General features: G+C 45.0%; 1 long non-coding RNA gene across 9 annotated transcripts in view; it reads left to right on the top strand.

The window, feature by feature from the left end:
* Positions 1-17,588, top strand: part of LOC128852839 (uncharacterized) — a 298,105-nt gene that overhangs the window by 123,746 nt on the left and 156,771 nt on the right. For all 9 annotated transcript variants that reach the window (XR_008450906.1, XR_008450904.1, XR_008450901.1 and 6 more), the window contains one exon: positions 9,195-9,408. This is a non-coding gene — a long non-coding RNA (uncharacterized LOC128852839). The remainder of the gene's footprint in view (positions 1-9,194; positions 9,409-17,588) is intronic.

Here is a 17,588-nt window from a genome sequence, read left to right as displayed (position 1 = left end):
TGTGGGGTTCTGCATTTAGCGTCGTGCTGGAGTACGTGGGACAGGTTGTGAAGGAGCTCAACACCACGGATGTGGTTTTGTAGCCATGAAGGTGGTCTCTCTTGCCTTAGGGATCACTTGTGCTTTAACAGCGATCTGCCGGTGTCCGGACAGAGTTCAGGTTTGACAGATGAGCTTCAGGATGAGAGACTTTCTCAAGTGGATGAGGTCGCAGAATCCTTTGGTTTTGGAAAAGACCTTTGAGATCGAGTCCAGCTGTACGTATCCACTGACCGTGTGCCTTTGCTCTCCCTCGGCCGCCCCGTGTGCTGTCTGCTCTCCTCTGGGCCGTGTACGCAGTGTGAGCCCCGACCCCCCCGGACTCTGGGGGAGGTGGGGTGTCTGCCCCTCCGACGCTGTCACAGGCTCCAAACCAGCTATGTCTAATCTGTTAGGCTCCAGGCTTCCGTTAAACCAGCTGCGGTCCGCTTTTGGCCCTCGCACCCGGGTGCAATGGGGAGGAATTGCCGTCCTCGCATCGCTTTGCGCAGCAGGTTTCGGGGCACCAGAGCGGTGACCCAGTGACTGGACTTGGCGTCACAGTAGAGGTGGAGCACATCAAATAAGAATACTGTCAGTAAGAACGAAAAATGAAAGCGTGGAGAGTTTATTGCAAGCATTACTTCAGGATGAGAGTAGAATTGCTTTCCAGACTGAGTTGCCAACATCAGGTTAAGAAAGAGATTTTTAAAGCTTGACTCGATGTGCACAGAAGAAAAGTTTTAAACTTAAAAGAACCAAGTAATGTGTGCCATAGCACACCTAAACCAGCGTGTTTCCTCTTTCATGTTGAGAGCAGCATCATAATATTCATGATATTTTTTTTCCCTGAGAATCTTAAGCATACACCACTGTTCTGCACGCTTGGTTTTCTGGATTTCGGAAGGATGCGGGACTCTGGGTGTCCTTTTCTTTATGTTAATATTGGGGGAGTTGCTGTTTTGGTTTCAACTCCAACCCCTTATGAACCATACCGGTATCATTTTGCTCAGCCCAAAGCACCCATTCCATTTGTACTGTTGAAGCACATTGGACAAGTGGCAGTAAAGCAGCCAATAGCGATTTTCTTTTGCTCACATTTTCAAACCCATAGTTGATAGCCTGAGTGTCACAGTCAGCAAAGGCAGCCCTCTGGCTCTCTCGTTTCTCTTACACACCACTGCTTTAAACGTACCGCAGTCTTTTTTAATCCTTGCCAAGCAGTTTACTAATTCAGATGACTCCTCAGTCATCAAAGGCTCCTTCTTCGGTCTCACCACAATCATGGTGACAGTTGCAGGTAAGAGCGTTTGGCAGGGATAGCTCAAGGGTTCATTCTTTTCGGGATGTTTACTTTACCTGACATATCTTTCCCGGGTGCCACAGTGATCAGTCATCTGTACGTTAGTTAAAGGAAGCTAAGGAATATGAGTCTCTCTCTCTCTCTAAGAAGCAGCTAGGGGGTGTATAATAAAAATAAATAATTAATTTTAACCCCTCAGCACTGCAGAAGACATTCTAAGGAGAGAAAATAAACTGCACAGCAAGCAGAACGCTGGAGAGCAGTGCCTGTGTGTGCATTCTGGGTAGGGCACAAAATATTGAGTGCCATCAGGATTGTCTGAAAACTCTCACTTATAAACTACTGTAAACAGAGGGGTTTTTAAGTTTATTTTTTATCTCCACAGACTTTTAACTGTTTGGGTTGATATTTTCCATGCCAGGCTTCCTTCTGGGGCAAAACACTTGGGATGACTGTGATCAAAATGGTTCTGGAAAGCAAGTGAACTGTCCTGTGTCCGGTTGTCATCCGCATCATGTTCCTCCCCTCGCCCCAAATTGCATCTTTCTTTCATTATTTCAAACTACCATCAAAATCTACTATGAAAGTGTGATCTTCTGTCCTTGAAGTGTCGGTTCCTGTTGAGAAAGATGCTGTTGTTGCTTTATTCCATGAGCTGAAATGGCAGAGCTCTGTACGGGTGCTCTAAACATGGCCATCGGCTCGGGAGAAGGATTCCAGGCTGTGGCATCCGTGGGAGCAGGGTAGCTCTCAATCTTCGGAAACGTGGTAATCTGCAAATAAGAACGGAGACTGCAAGTGGAGACTTTAAAATGAGGGTGCAATCCGCTGGATAAAGCGTGGACAGCACTCACTTAATGAGCGGTTCAAATATTTAGTTCAAATAGTTCAAATCTGATATTTTTTTTCTCTTCTAAAAGAGAAAAAATTTGTGCCTTCGGGTGCTTTTTATTGCATGCTTTTCAAAACTTGCTCCAGAGACAGAATTATTAATTTCCTCCCAGGTTTGTGTGTAGCACTCAGCACTGCGGCGCTTCGCAAACCCTTAATGAAGTTATTTTCACAACACCCTGGTGAAACGAGGAGGAATTATTGCCCTCGTCTGACAGGTGGAGGCTGGGACACAGTAATTCAAGGTTGCAAGTGCCTACTAATTTGGGAGCCCAGTCTGAGACATCCAGCTTCGATCTGCTTTGGAATATTTAAGTAAGCTCCAAGCCCCCTCCCCTTGGCTCCGGCTGCGTCTGCGAGCGACCAGCGCTCGGAGCAAGGGAGACCCCAGAGCACAACGCTCCGTAGGTGACCTTGTGTGAAAAGCTTGGTTTAAGAAACTTATCCTGTACCTCATAGACCGTCTTATGACAAAAGCAGGTGTAGGCCCTAAGCTCTTCAGGCCAACTTTTAAACTACGTTAAGTAGGAGAGTTTTGGGGTTTTTTTTCTCACTTTCTGCATTCCTCTCTCTTGAAACAACTCTGAACCTCATCGATGGCGATGCCCTCATCCCTCAGGCAGGTCCTTTCCACGAGGTTGTGATCGTATGACTAAGTTGTATGATGATGTATTTACCGAATGCCGAACTCTTGTCCTGTCTGTGATCCCAAACAACTGCATCAGTGGCGAGAACAACAGAGGGACTGATGGGGTGGCGAGTATAGGGGCATAAAATGGCTCTGCATATCTTTGTGCAGGCGGATATCATTTGAACAGTAACAGTTACTGCTTAATTGTACTGAGCTCCTCCCGTTCCCCACCTCTTGTCCCTTGTTTTAGACCTAGAACCACAGAGGAGGCCACGGAGATGATCTGAGGGCTGGAGAACCTCCTGTATGAGGACAGGCTGAGAGAATTGGGGTTGTTCAGCCTGGAGAAGGCTCCAAGGAGAACTTAGAGCAACTTCCAGTACTGAAAGAGAATCCAGGAAAACTGAGTTCAGGCATTTTAGCAGGGCCTGGCGTGACAGACAAAGATTAATGGTTTTAAACGAAGGGAGGGGAGATTTAGACTGAGTACAAGGGAGAGATTCTTTATGCTGAGGGTGGTGAGGCTCTGGCCCAGGTGGCCCAGTGGAGACCCCATCTCTGGCAACATTCGAGGTCAGGTTGGATGGGGCTCTGAGCAACCTGCTCGGGTTAAAGATGTCCCTGCTCCTGAACTTTAAAGGTCCCCTCCGACCCAACCATATTTTGCTTGAACAGAACTCAGCATAGTGTGGTCTTGACCGAGGGACCTCAGCTGCTCTGGTAGAGTTCCTCTTCATTCACATTGTTCATTTACCATCTGAAAAAGCTCTCTCGGCCACTGAATTGAAATATTTGCTGTTTAGGCTGTCCTCTGCGCACCTCAGAGGTGGTGATCACTGGCAGCCGCCGATGTGTATTGCCCACCTAGAATGTTGTAGGAAGAACTGCAATTTGTTCACTAACTCTTGTTTCTCCTAAGTGAATTTAATGTGTTTTATACTTTTCAATTTACTAAAGTGCTGGCAGTTTATTAAAACAGAACATTAAATTGACCTGTCTACCTGTATCACAGGACTGTTGTGAAGATTAATAATTAGATAATGTTTGTAAAGCACTTTTTATAAGTGAAAAGTGCTATAAAGCACTAAACATTATTATTGCAGCATGATAGAGATCACAAAACACAAGTGAATTAGCTCTAGGTTTAATCCTTATAAGGCAAAGCATACCAGGGGCAAAATAACATTACAGTTATTTTTCTTACATCCAGCACTTCATTAACTACCACATAAGGTTCTATAACTCTGGGAGAGTCGAACTTAGTGAAGTTTATAATCATAGCAGGAAAAGTTCTCACGGGTTTTGGAGGCCGGGCTCGTACGCACAGCCTCTGAGGTCACGCAGAGTTCCTCCAGCAGCGTTAGAGCCTCCGGTTCCGTGCGGGGACATCCCTGCCCGCTGGGGCTCTCTCCGAGTCCCCTCCTCTTGCAGGGGTGCCTCTGTCACGGGGGATGGGTCGTCTTCGCGTGTAAGGTGGCATTCATGCTGTCGACTGAATGCCGACATCTGTATCGTAGAATCATAGAATGGCTTGGGGGCGTGTTTCTTGTTTATTTGCTTTGTTTTCTTGTTTGATTGTTTACCCCTTACCCCCCTTCCTCCTTTAGAATTGTCAATAGACGGCGTCTTAAATCCTGGCGGCTGCTGTGTGGACTGGGTCTGCAATTCCCTCTTAATTTTACACAAGCCACTCTAGGCTGACTGAAGTGTTCCTCCGTCTTATCTTTAAAACCAAAGGAAATAAACCCAAAAACCTCCAAAAAAAACCCAAACCAAAATGTGCCCCAAGGCACCGTGTCCCCCACTGCAGTTCATACCCATACCTGAGCTACTGCGGTGGGTGGAAGGGCATTTGTTGGCTTCTGAAATGTGCAAAATGCGTGTTAAAATGTTGGGTCTTATGGTGAGTGGTGATGAGAAACCAATTACCCTGAGCTTCCGGGGAACCGTTTCTGGCCCCCTCGAGCAGGGGTGGGTCAGGATGGCTTTGCGGCTCAGAGCAAATGTGCAAAGCACCTGTGCTGGGAGGGACCTGCAGGTTACAGAGCGTGCGAGATCGTGGCTTCTTATCCACGTTGGCTTCTGGCATCTTCACCATACCCCGTGTCCCGTGGTTTCAGGAAGGTGACAAGGTCCTCTGTAGGAGGGACTTCATCTGCCTTCGTGTCCGGATGCTGACTGTGCCACGTGCAGTTGCCGTGCGGGCTAGAGCAGGCGAAGGCTGGAGACACCCACAGCCCTGTCCTGCCCTGGTCCACAAGCGCTGTCGTGGAGGGGAGAAGCTGAGGTTGCCCATGAGGTTGCCGTGTTGGCCCTTCTGTGGGAAGCGAGGTAAGCGGAGCTGAACTGGATTGTAAGCGCAGCCCCAGCACCGCTGGGTAACTTTGGGAGGTAGATGTGAGAGATGTTAGAATTAAAACGTAGATGAAGAGGCAAAAGACTTGATTTAGGGACCAACTAATATATTTCTCTCGTCCTTGTGGTTTTGTGCAGTGGGGGGAAGTCTGCGTGGGTAACACAATGAGGAGAGGGAACTGTAACCCTGTGAAGGGAAGGGAAGCTCCACCTCACCCAAATTGGAACCAGCTGACTCCAAAACCCAGCAGGGTGGGTGGGGGGATTATTTATAGCCAAACCAACAAGGGGAGGATTATTTATAGCCCAACCTGGAAGTGAGGAGGCAGGTGGTGAGGAGTGCTGGGGTTGGATAAAGGCATCTGCCAGGAGTGTCTGCAATACAAAGGGAACCCTGCATCCAGTAGTGAATGATGGGACAGAAATTACAGCTGACCTGGAGGAGAAAGGCTGCAGAGGCGTATTTGAGGGGAGTAACAGTGCGTCAGACAAAGGAATTAACTAAAAGTAGGGATGCTGCCAAAAATAAAAGCTATAGAGCAGTGAGAGTCTTAGTGTAGGTGAACTAGGAGCCTGGGGGTAGAAGAAGACAGACCTTCACCAAGTAAGTGCAGCTCTAATGGTTGATACAAATGCGATGTTGTAGTGCGTAATTATTAGATGGACAGAATAGATCAGAGTATTTCAGTTCATGGCCATAAACCATGCAGAACGGGCCGGCCAGGAGGATGAGGTGTGGCTCTTCTGCGATCCAGCCATCTAAGATTCTTCAATGAACAATAACTTGATGAGGAACTGCTGTTCTAGTTCAGCATTTAAAATGCTTTAGGAGTGTCCTAAGCTTTGTCTGACTTCTTTAGTGTGGAGCTATTGTTAAATCAGAAGAAAACTCTCAATGAGTAATGGAAAGTTTATACTCCTCATCATCTGCTCAATGAAATCAAGTAGAAGACCCGATTCTTGTTTTCACTGATGTGGTTTGCTGTTACTCTGATGTCCTGTAGTGTAGAGAGAAATGTGTAGAGACCAAGTGCTTGCGTGTAAAGAAGGGTTAGAGTAAATGATGGTTCCCTGGCTGCGTAGTTGTGAGGAATAACATTTACCCATCTACAAAAGGGCTGAGTGTGACAAGAGGGCGAGGCTCAAAGAACCAGGTTCTTGACAGTCCAGGTGAGCCAGTTCTTCAGACAGGCACAGTTGGTGAGCACTCAGTCATATGTGAATTGCCTCAAGGTATCGATCTAAACTTAGTAAAAGTGACCACATTATAATTAGGTTTCATGTCTTTGGGAGAGAGAGAGAGCACAGTGTCCTCTGTGGTTCAACACTGGGGATCCACCGCTGGGCTGTGTTAACTGATCGGAAACGTGCTTTGGGACATTTGCAGTGTCTAAAGCAAGTTCAGGGGGCGACAAAAACCTCTCGCCGTCTTCTATCCTGATCATTTTTTTATTTTCAAAATAAATTAACAGGCAAATGTAAAGTTAGAAGAAACATGAAGTCAAAAAGACTTTTCTGCGGGAGGGACGTGGAGTTCTATTTCAAAGTGGGAAAAGGTGCAAAGTGAGGAACTCCAAAAGCGAGAGTATTATTTGAGAGGGGAAAGGGACTGACTTGATAGGGAGGAAATACAGAACTGGTCAAATGAAATTTCATGCATCTCACAATTAGCATAGAGAACTCATTGCCACGAGATATCGTGGAGCTGAGCGCTTAAGAGGATTGAAAAAGATCAGACGTTTGTGTGGGTAATGAGAGAATTCAAATTGCATTGAGCAGAATAAAAACAGTACTAAATTAAGATGTAAAACTTTATGCTTGTGAGTAGGAGCCAAACACATGCATATCGGATTCGGAGGAAGCTCCATGCTTAAAGTGATTATTCCCTGCTTTTCCCCTTGCTTTCCTTGGTAGCTGCAGGTTCGGGAGCAGTTGAGGAACTGCTGTGGGACTTGGTGTTCCCTTGCATTTATGCATGTGTAGGAGGGGAGAAGAAATCACGAGAATACTCTCCCTTTTGGTGCTTCTCAGGAGGAAATCACTTGCAGTCAATTCTAGAGAACAGAAAGAAAGTAACTTGGCTGTGAGTGGCTTTGGGGCCTGGCTCCTCAGTCGTGTGCAAGAAAGACCTGGTCAAGTTCTCCTTTGCTCTCGGCATCCCCTGGGGTTCTGCAAACCCATTGTATTTTGGCCTCAGGTTCTCCTTCAAGAAGTACATAAATACGTTATTTGCAGTCCATAAATACATAATTCCTACTCCAAAACAATGGTTCCCCACGTGCAGTCTGCCTCGCGCTGGCCTGGCGCAGGTCCCGAGTTGCGAGTGGTGCGTCCGTGGCGGCGCAGGTCAGCTCTGTGCCCGGGGGTCGTGGTGCGGCCCCCACCTGCGCAAAGGCGAACGCGCTGACCTCCAGCAAACCGGGGGCGCGGGCAGTCTGCTCCCCGGCCGCTTCTGCTTCGTGACGTGCATGGCTGCATCAGCAGAAGCGTGGCCAGCAGGGCGAGGGAGGGGATTCTGCCCCTCTGCTCCTCTCTTGTGAGACTTCATCTGGAATACCGTGTGCAGTTCTGGAATTCTCAACGTAAGAAGGAGATGAAACTATTGGAACGGGTCCAGAGGAGGCTATAAAGATGATCAGAGGGCTGGAGCACCTTCCCTACAAGGACAGGCTGAGTTGGAGTTGTTAGGCCTGGAGAAGAGAAGGCTCATCGTTCATCTCTCTGAAAGTAGCCGGTTAATTACATTCCCTGATTCCTGCTATTGTAATGTGTACTTATTTGAAGTGCAAAGATAATCATTGATCGTGTGCTCTTGACTACGCTATTAATGGTTTCAGTGCCCACATTGTGGGTATGTGTTGCTTTGTACCTAACGCTGTGGCCGTTGTGGTTTTCACGTGCAGTCAGTCAGCGAACGCCGTCGCCGCGCAGTGCCCTTGCCGTTTCGTTCTGCGGTATTAAGTGTTGTTTTTCTAGGAAGGTCTTGAAATGTGGGGCATTATGTATGAGTTATGCTAATTTGTTAGGGCAATGAATACATTAATTTCATTAGCAAATGGCCTCAAAGCAATAATTACCAGTGTAGGTGTGTCAGAAGCGATCATGTTCAGTTTTGCCAGTTAATTATTAAGATTTTGTTCTAAGGGACCCAGATTTGACATCCTGCTTCAATTTAGCCATAAATAACAATCTGAAGTATATCAGGCTGAAGAAATCTAGCCAGGAACTTGGTTTGCTCTTAGAAATGCCTACATTTTGTCTAATTGTGACTGCCAATAAGATGCCAAAATAATTAGTGTCGCTGATATGAGGTTTATGCTATACCTCCCAAAAAGGCGCATCGCAATGAAAACAGCAATCGCACTTTTTCATTCCTCTCGTCTCGCCTTATGGTACCGAATGCTGAATTATTCAATGGCAGCATTACTTGCGAGCGCAGTATTAAATTTGAAATGGCTGCAGTTTGTCGTTAAAGCTGAAGGTTGGTTTTTTTTTAACGGAGTTTACTTCTAATGGCTTAATTAGATTTTGAAGTTGTACCCATGCACTTCTTGAACTCTACATGGCAAACACTGTAGAGGAGACAAAGGAGGCACCTGAGCACGTGGGTTGCTTTCCATGGATGTGACCTTAGTTTTAATTACAGGGGACCCATTGCGAGCACCTAATAAACCCCTGTTTGGTAGTAATGTGCTTTTAGGCACTTTACAACTGTATGTTTTTCAAAAGACACTCGGAAAATTGCGTGCTTGAGCTGTTTGTCAGTTATTAAAATGGTAGCAAATAAGAATTTCTTCGATGTTTCATTTTTGTGGTGGGCTGTGTCAACCGGAGCCACAAAGAGGGACAGAGCTCCTCTCTTCTCAGCACTGAAGTTATTCATGTGTTTGCTTCACAACCTATTTTCTGTTTTAAATTGCGAGGCAGAACTTTTCAGTTTGCTGCAGAATAATGCTGGAAAGGCCAGGACTGATGGCTGTTTGCTGTCCTTTTCAGTTCCATCGTCCAACGCGCTGCGCTGCTCCGTTCATCAGAGGGAAACACATCGTATGTGGACGCAAAGGACAGATACGGGTCCCTACATTTCCCATCGGTGGATATGGAGAACAGTTGGGCACAGCAGCTACATCGGCTCTGAAACACACCTTGAGCAAAGGATTCCAGCCAAGCTCTGCAGATCTAGAGTGGAGGCCATCGTTAGTCCAGTCTGGTAAGTGCATGTGCTGCAGGGTTTGCCCCCTGACCTTATTCATAATCGCAAGCAGAGTCAGTGAATAATGATGTTGCATCCAGCTTCTTAGATTTACAGATACAGCGAGCGGGTGTCTCATCGGGCCTTTATTTCTTTTGCATAATTGATGACTTTCCATTAGTGAAGTGATGTTCGGTTTGCCTTGGGACAGACACGAGCAAATGCGACTGATCTCGCGATGAGTTTTGACATGGATCTGGGCAGCCTGGTTACTTTACCTTCTTTCTGGTTAAGCTCCTGAGAAACATAACCACATAATGAAAAACAAGGATTGCGATGTGCCAACAGTTATTGCAGGCCGGCACAACCATTTCTCTTGCCGGATGACTGTTACTCCGGACTGCTTTGCTGCTCCAGTATTTGTTTAGGCACTCAGAAGCCAAGGGAATGAGATCTCTTCTGTCTCAGTTGTGTCGTTTTCCCAGGATATTGGAAGGAAAATTAGTCTTTCTTGTGTTCATTAGGCGATTAAGTGAAATATAATGCTAGCAAGTATTCAAACACATCTAGAGTGGCACAAACCTATCGGCAATCTAGGAATACTGCTCACCACAGAGGTTCTGGAATAAGTAGCAAAATGTAGACAAAATCCCTGCTTATATTTTATTCCCAAAAGGTAAATCCCCTGGGAAATCAAGTTTTATAAGAAATCTGTCAGTAGCAAAGAATACTTTTTTCCTCCCCATGATCAAACATCCCAGTCTTCCAGAGAACAGGTTGCCAGCAAGTCTGTCTTACCTGCATGTTATTTTTTTGCCGTTAGTATCAATTTTAAAGATTCAAGAATTGATTTAATATTTAATAAAAGTTTAGTGATGTAAGGGAGCTGGTTGCAAAGATGTGCTTTGCACATAAAACCCACTAGAAACTCATTTACTTATAGAATCAAATGCTGAGTAAAATAAACAGCTTGGCTTTCTCCTGACGTTTTATGGCCACCTTAAGGGAAAGGTGGGGAGGGGGCTGGTGTTGCCATGTGGGTTTAATTCATGAACTTCCACTTGGAGTGCTCAAAGGCAATTCAGTAGTTGAGCCAACTTTCTCTGTTAAATCACAAAAAAAAGAGAGGTTTTTTTTCCCCAAATACAGGGGATCAACTGCAGCTGCAAAGAGGAAATTTAGAATTATCATCATACCACTATCAGAAGGTCCTTTATATTTATAGCTTCATAAAAGTTCACAGCTAGAGCGTTTGCTGCCAACTCGTAAAAGAACTAATGAAAATTTCTGCAGATCTTTTTTCGTGGACAGTGATTTCTTAATCCTCTAAATCCCGGTGAATTCTTCTATTCAAAACATTTGTAAAAGAGGAGGGAGAAGTACTTCTCGTTGCTTTATTGGGGTAGGTTACACTTCAACTCACTGTGGGACGAACTGTGCTACAGTTTTACTTGGGTAATGCCCCCATGCTCCGAGCGTACCCATTAACACCAAAAAAAACCCATTTGTGACAACATTATTCAGTGTAAAAGGAAAAAAATATAAAATTAGGTTACCTTTGTGAAGGCAAATTGCTGTATTGTTTGGATAAACTTTAAAATATGATTTATAATCATAACTGATTATTGCTTCGACATTTAAACCCTCTGTAATTAAGCGTTAAGTTCCTTTCAGATAAGTTGTATTGGGCAGTAATGAAAACCGTGTGTTTTCCTGTGCCTCGCAGGGGATGTTACTCAGTAGTTCACAGCTTCTCCAAACTTCTGTGACTAAAAGCAAGAAGCTTCATGTATTTACATTCCTAAAAGTATGAAAATTAATTCAATACTTTTCTCTCCAGCTACTGTGGAAAACATTGCTGAAAGAGAAGCTGGTGATAGCAGGGAGTCAGGAGAACATTGACTGAATCTGAGGGTATTAGGAGTTTGGGCCGCTTGTCCAGTTACTGATCATCTTCTTCCTTACCCCTTCCAGTTATTGTTGTGTTTATAACATCAAAGCTGCCCTAAATTCATTGTTTCTATGTTATCGCTCTGCCTCTTCGTCTCTGCAACCTCGTTGAGTTGGAGAGATCCTTGTTTTGAAGTTTCATACTCAAAAGTCAAACTTGGGAGTCTTTATGATGTAATGAGAAGTGTTGTGGTTTACAATAACAGAAGTGTCACTTGGTGCCACCAGCATAGAGAGGATGTGTTTCAGAACCAGCATCTTTCCAACCCTGTTGTTGTTGTGAGAGGGTTTACCTCATGGAAAGAAGAGCTTCTTTGACTGGAGTGGTAGTATCGCTCTGGTTTGGCGTTCACTTCCCAACAGTGTGTTGCTCGAATGACTTGCGTAGGTGTGGCACTGGTAAGGAGGAGACAATCGCAGGGAAGCTCTGGAAAGAGCAGAATTATTTAGGAACTGCCTCTTGGGAGTGGAGTGAGGAGGGGAAAAGACTAGAAAGTGTTTGGAGGTGGGGAGAAAGGCCCATTATTTTCGCCATGCTGACTCTTCAGCTTTCTGAGCTCCTGAATAAGGGCAGTGTCTACATTCTTTTCGTCTGTGGACTGGTGGAAATTTGTGACAGAACTATCTATTTTTCTTTTCTGCTGAAGAGTAGTAGTGCAGTGAAATGTGACGCCTTCCGTAGATCTGTCAGAGAGGCACCAAATGGAGCTGAGCCGTTCGGGCTGTCCTCTCAGCCCAAGCGGTTTTGTCACTTCGTGTGCAGCGTGCCTCAGGCTCTGTGGTGAGCTGGTCTGTTACTGCTTGAGAGGAACACAAATGTTCCATATTAGCCTTAATTCCCATATAATTGTTCTAATCTTTGTTTTATAATAAATGCATGTAAGTACCTGGAGGGTACACTTCTCTTTGGGACTGTGGGTGTCTTAGTGAGGCTTCATAGAATCATTTGATTGGGAAATTGAGTCCAACCGTTCCTGTCCACCACTAAAACAGATCCCCGAGCACCTCATCTACTTGGCTTTTAAACCCCTCCAGGGATGGGGGCTCCACCTCCCTGGGCAGCCGTTCCAGTGCCTGAGAACGCTTTCAGTGAAGAAATCTTTTCTGATGTCTAATCTGAACCTGCCCTGGTGCAACTTGAGGCCATTTCCTCTTGTCCTGTCGCCTGTCACTTGGGAGAAGAGACCAGCACCCACCTCACCACAAGCAGAGAGCAATAAGGGAGTTGTAAAGAGCAATAAGGTCTCGCCTCAGCCTCCTTTTCTACAGGCTTAACAAACCCAGTTCCCTCGGCCACATCTCATAAGACTTGTTCTCCAGCCCGTTCACCAGCTCCATCCCTGGAAGTGTTTAAAAGACAAGTAGATGAGGTGCTTGGCGATCTGCTTGAGTGGTGGACAGGCACGACTGGACTCTATCTCACAGGTCTTTTCCAACCAAGTGGTTCTGTGATTCTATTTGAAGCATTCAATGAAACATTTCAATCCCACCGTACAGCATCTGTGGGATGCCGTAGGAAGCCTATAGGAAGGGTAGCACTGTGTAATGTGTCTCCGTAAGAGGTTTCTTGTTTGGTTTTGATGGGAGGTGGCAGAGTTGCTGAAATTAGTGGGGTGGGAGGGCTGTCTGTGCATGCCTGACGGAACTGAAAAATATGGGAACTTCACATAGTTCTTTCACAAGTTGTTTTCAAGCCTGAAATAGAGCCGAGTCTTCAGGGGGAAAACAAGCATCCTGATTTCACCAGATGTTAATGTTTAGTTCCATGGCCCTTTAATAACAAGCCCAATGAAAAGGGGAAAAGGCATATGAATACGTTTTTTGACATTTTGTTTATTAGCATTTTATCTAGGCTAGTAGTAAATGAATAGACTTGTCAGCAGAAATCTCTTGGTGAAGCAAATAAAGAATCTTAATAGGCAGGGAGAACAGAACTAACAGCAAATTGCTCAGAAAGAGCTCTAATTTATTGGCTTCTTTTTCATGAAGATTCTGTTCTCAATTCTGGCTTTGCCAGAAGAAACAGCTGAATGATGACATGGCTTCTCGGAGAGGAACTGTGTCTGGTAGGAAAGGGGAAGACTGGAGGAGAGTCCATTGCTTTTAATCATAGAATGATGGAATGGTTTGTATTGGAAGGGACCTCAAAGCCCATCCAGTCCCACCCCCTGCCATGAGCAGGGACACCTCCTGCTGGATCAGGGGCTCCAAGCCCCATCCAACCTGGCCTGGAACCCCTCCAGGGATGGGGCAGCACCACTGCTCTGGGCACCCTGGGCCAGGGCCTCCCCACCCTCAGCGTGGACAATTTCTTCCTAATGTCTGATTTAAATCTTCCCCCTTCCAAAATGCACTGTGTGGGATAAAGAATCTCCAAAATAAGAAGGACATGGAACTGTTGGAGCAGGTCCAGAGGAGGCCAAGAAGATGATCTGAGGTCCGGAACCCTCTGCTGTGAGGACAGGCTGAGAGAGTTGGGGTTGTTCAGCCTCGAGAAAAGGCGGCTCCAAGGAGACCTGAGAGCAGCTTCCAGTGCTGAAAGGGGCTCCAGGAAAGCTGGGGAAGGGCTTTTTCCAAGGGCCTGGAGTGACAGGACGAGGGGGAATGGCCTTAAATTGGAAGGGGGAAGATTTAAATCAGATATTAGGAAGAAATTGTCCACAATGAGGGTGATGAGGCCCTGGCATCAGTGTGTTTGTGTGGAACTGTGGTCAGCAGAGCTTCAGCAGCTCTGCGTAACGATGCCTCACAACATGGGAAAACCTGCCAAATCGGGTGCTTCTCCTTGCCCTGAGGAGTCAGATTCTCTGAAAAGGCACTTAAACAGAGAATGGGAAGTGGAAAGATGCCCTAATTTCTTAATTCTTCGATGTGAACGATGTAGGTCACATGTAAAATCTCTTTTATGACTTGCAATATTGGGATTGTATCTATTTCAGAGCTCATTAAGTTTTGATAACTAAGGTAGTTTAATGACACACTGTACTGTGGGGTTTTTCTTTGATATCTATGTATGTTTAACGTGATGATGTTTTCCATGTGTAAGTCCAATGGTAAATACCGGAAAGAAAAATTAATTATTTTCTTTTCAAGCGAGGAACTGGGCAGCGTTGTAGTTTTAAATGCAAATACTTTGTAATTGAACCTCTCTTTTGTCTGTAGTACTTGCTCTCTAAAGTCATAACTTAGAAACCCAACTCTGTTTTGTTTTTCTTCCCTTAACTTTATGCCTTGCAGTTTTCAATTCAGTCTCAATTAATGTCAGTGTTGTTTTCTGACCGCGAGATCCAAAATCCTGTAGTTTGTAATGCGGCTGGGAATTTGGATGGGAATTACTCTGCAGCGCAAGGGTGGCTTTTTCAAAACCATTCTATTAAAGGCTGTGATGAAATGTTTTATGCCTGCTCCGTCTGAAGTAAGGAGATGTGGAGTTAAGGAGAGCTGTAAAACATAAACACTCTGGACCTGCATATAATTATTCATATTAAACTGAAGTAAATTATATTGCTCTACGAGAGAGTTTTCCAGCTCAGAAGCGAGATTGGTTGTGTTTCTCTGCATCCTCTATTTTCACACGTGAGATGCCAGCTGTGGAGGGAGGCATGGAGCGGCGCTCTGGGCTATCATCTACACAGAGAGAGGGGGTTGTAGCTTGGATACAGGTCAGTAGGGACTATTAGTTGGGTTGGTGATGTCAGATGAGTTCTTCTCTGGATCACACCACCCCTGCGCAGCCGGCAAAAGTATGGCAATAGGCTGTGGTCTGTCAGTGTAACGAGATATCGAGGGGGGTCAGGAGGGTCAAGAGAGGGGTTTGGTATCCACTGCAATGCTGAACAGAAATCTCTTGCAGAAAAAGGGAGATGCTTTAGTTATAGCCCTGAAGGGGAAATGTGCCTTATTCATCGGTTGTGTTCACAAGCTGACCACACGCAACGCATCCGCGTATTGTGTCATGCTGTCGCTTACATCACACAGGGATTTGCACATACAATTGCCTTTCAAAGTGGACGATGCCATCCTACCTTTACTTACAAGGACCTAGGAACTGCAAATCTTCAACTCCTTTCTCCCAAGGCTCTTTGGTGAGAGTTGCTCTTCCCCTTCTTGAGAAATGACTGCAAGTGCAGGGAGATTGGAGTGCTTTATCAACTTCATGACTATTCTTGCAAAGGCTCCCCACATCTTGAAGTCTATAGCTATGGAAAATAAATCCATATTTCGAATATCAATTTTTCTTTTAACCTATTTGTAAATGATTTATGGTAGAGGAAAGTCAGATGATGATAAGATAATACTGTTTAGAGGTCATTAAAGAGTTTCCAGGAAGTTTCTACAAAGGTGCTGTTCTTATATTGTCAGCATGATAAGAAACCCAACAATTTATGTCAAAGTTTGCAAAATGTATTTGTCTGATAAACAGTCTGCTCAAAGGACATCAATCATACTCCCTTCCTGGGGTATATTGTATTTTTCATGAACTGAACTTCGGTGACTCCGCACATCTGTGTGTTTGATGTTGTGGCATCTTAAGCAGCATCGTTTCTCCTGTAGTGGCTGTATCGCATCCTGGTGCCGCGCGTTGCACCGGGCAGAGACGGGCAGAAGCCTCCGGGTCTGCCAAAGCCATTCATCGTATGTTCTTCTTTAACCGGGTAAGAACACGCTTGATAAGATCTCCAGTCCTGGACCTTGGAGTGCGTTTCTTTTCTTGGGCAAGATGTTTCCATAACATAAAGTTGGTGTGGAAGCTGGTCAGAAGGGATCGCAACGTGAGGCTGCTTTATAGAGCACTGTTCTGAAGAGACATTCTGCATCACTGTCATTGAGAAGCATATTTGGCGAAAAACAGCTAAAACAGACTGTATAATGTGCATTTCAGCTTATTACGGTATAAATCACTTCTCAATTGCCTTGAGCTGAAACAATGCATCTGAGCTTGGGTTAAAAGCCTGTAAGTGCTTCTTTGCTTGAGCAAAGTGAAATCAGGTTACCTTAATAGAAGTATTAATTAATTTGCCCTCATTTATTCAGTAGAATTAGCATTATTGAAAAGCCTTAACCATCTTTAAGGAGGGTTAAAGCGTGTGCAGCCTCAGTGACAGAGTTTCATCGGTAACACCTAGCGATGTGTCAGATAGGGTAGAAAATTATTGTCCAATTTGGAAACCTGAGACCTCGCTGAGAAATGCTGGGGGGTGCGTTATAATGAAAATACCGATCCACATTAGCCATGGTTGCCATAAGCAAAAATCTTAATATCTTGGCCAAACCTACTTAAGGTTCATGTAATAAACTCACATTCCTAATTTTATTAGGGATGTGCCAAGTTAAGCACTTTGCTGGCCTTTGGACAGATTTATAGCTCGACTTGTGCTGAATTAGTGTTGACTGACAAGAGGCCATTGTTTTATAGGATGCTATTCAAATAAAAACCTGCAGGGTATTTCTGTAATGTTGTCACTTCAAGTCCAAACTGGAAAAAAGAAATGTGTATTAAGGAGGAATCTTCATTAGCTTTCACGAGTTTAATCTAAGGCTGTCAAAAGCTTCCGTACAAGGTAAGACATCGTAACGCACGGGGACAAGCCTCATCTTTGTTCCAGCTTCTGGTCTGAAAGCAATCTGTTGGGTTGGAAATGGGGCAGCAAAAAGATTTTAGTTCACTTTTACTTGGCAGAGTTGTGCGTAAAGAATAATGTGGTCCTCCTTCCCTGCAGATATTGAAAAGGCAATGATGATAGCTGGTTTACTTCAACTTTATTATGTGTATATCACTTGTTTCTGGCAAAATGTCTCATCTTGTGTTTATTCATCGGCTGTCCCGGGCCAGCAAACATGCTGACATTTTCATATGTAAAGCAGCCTGGTTGTAGATGAGAAAAAAATGTCCTTCCTTGACAAAAAAAATGTTGATGAGTGGAAGAGTCTTTCCCCTTAATGAAATAAATAAATAGAAACAGGGGGGCGGGAAGGCAAAAAGACACATTTTCTAGGGTTAAAATTAGACTGTGTGTAACCGCTCTGAGTCAGAGCAAAGTATTGACCCAAATATCGATAAAATTAATCTGACCCTTCACTCCTCCCTTGCCATATTTCTAAGTTTATGGGAAGGGCCGTGCAGCCAGGACACCTGTATTACTATGAATAAATTTCTTAGTGTCTTATCCGTGTCACACAGTCGCGCGGCGGAGGTGGCCGATTGTACGAGGAGAGTTCCTCCCGCCCCACCAAGAGCTGCCGGGAAC

This window comes from Cuculus canorus, chromosome 8, assembly GCF_017976375.1.
Source record: "Cuculus canorus isolate bCucCan1 chromosome 8, bCucCan1.pri, whole genome shotgun sequence".
NCBI classification, from domain to species: Eukaryota; Metazoa; Chordata; class Aves; order Cuculiformes; family Cuculidae; genus Cuculus; species Cuculus canorus.
This window is presented reverse-complemented; position numbering and strand designations above follow the sequence as displayed.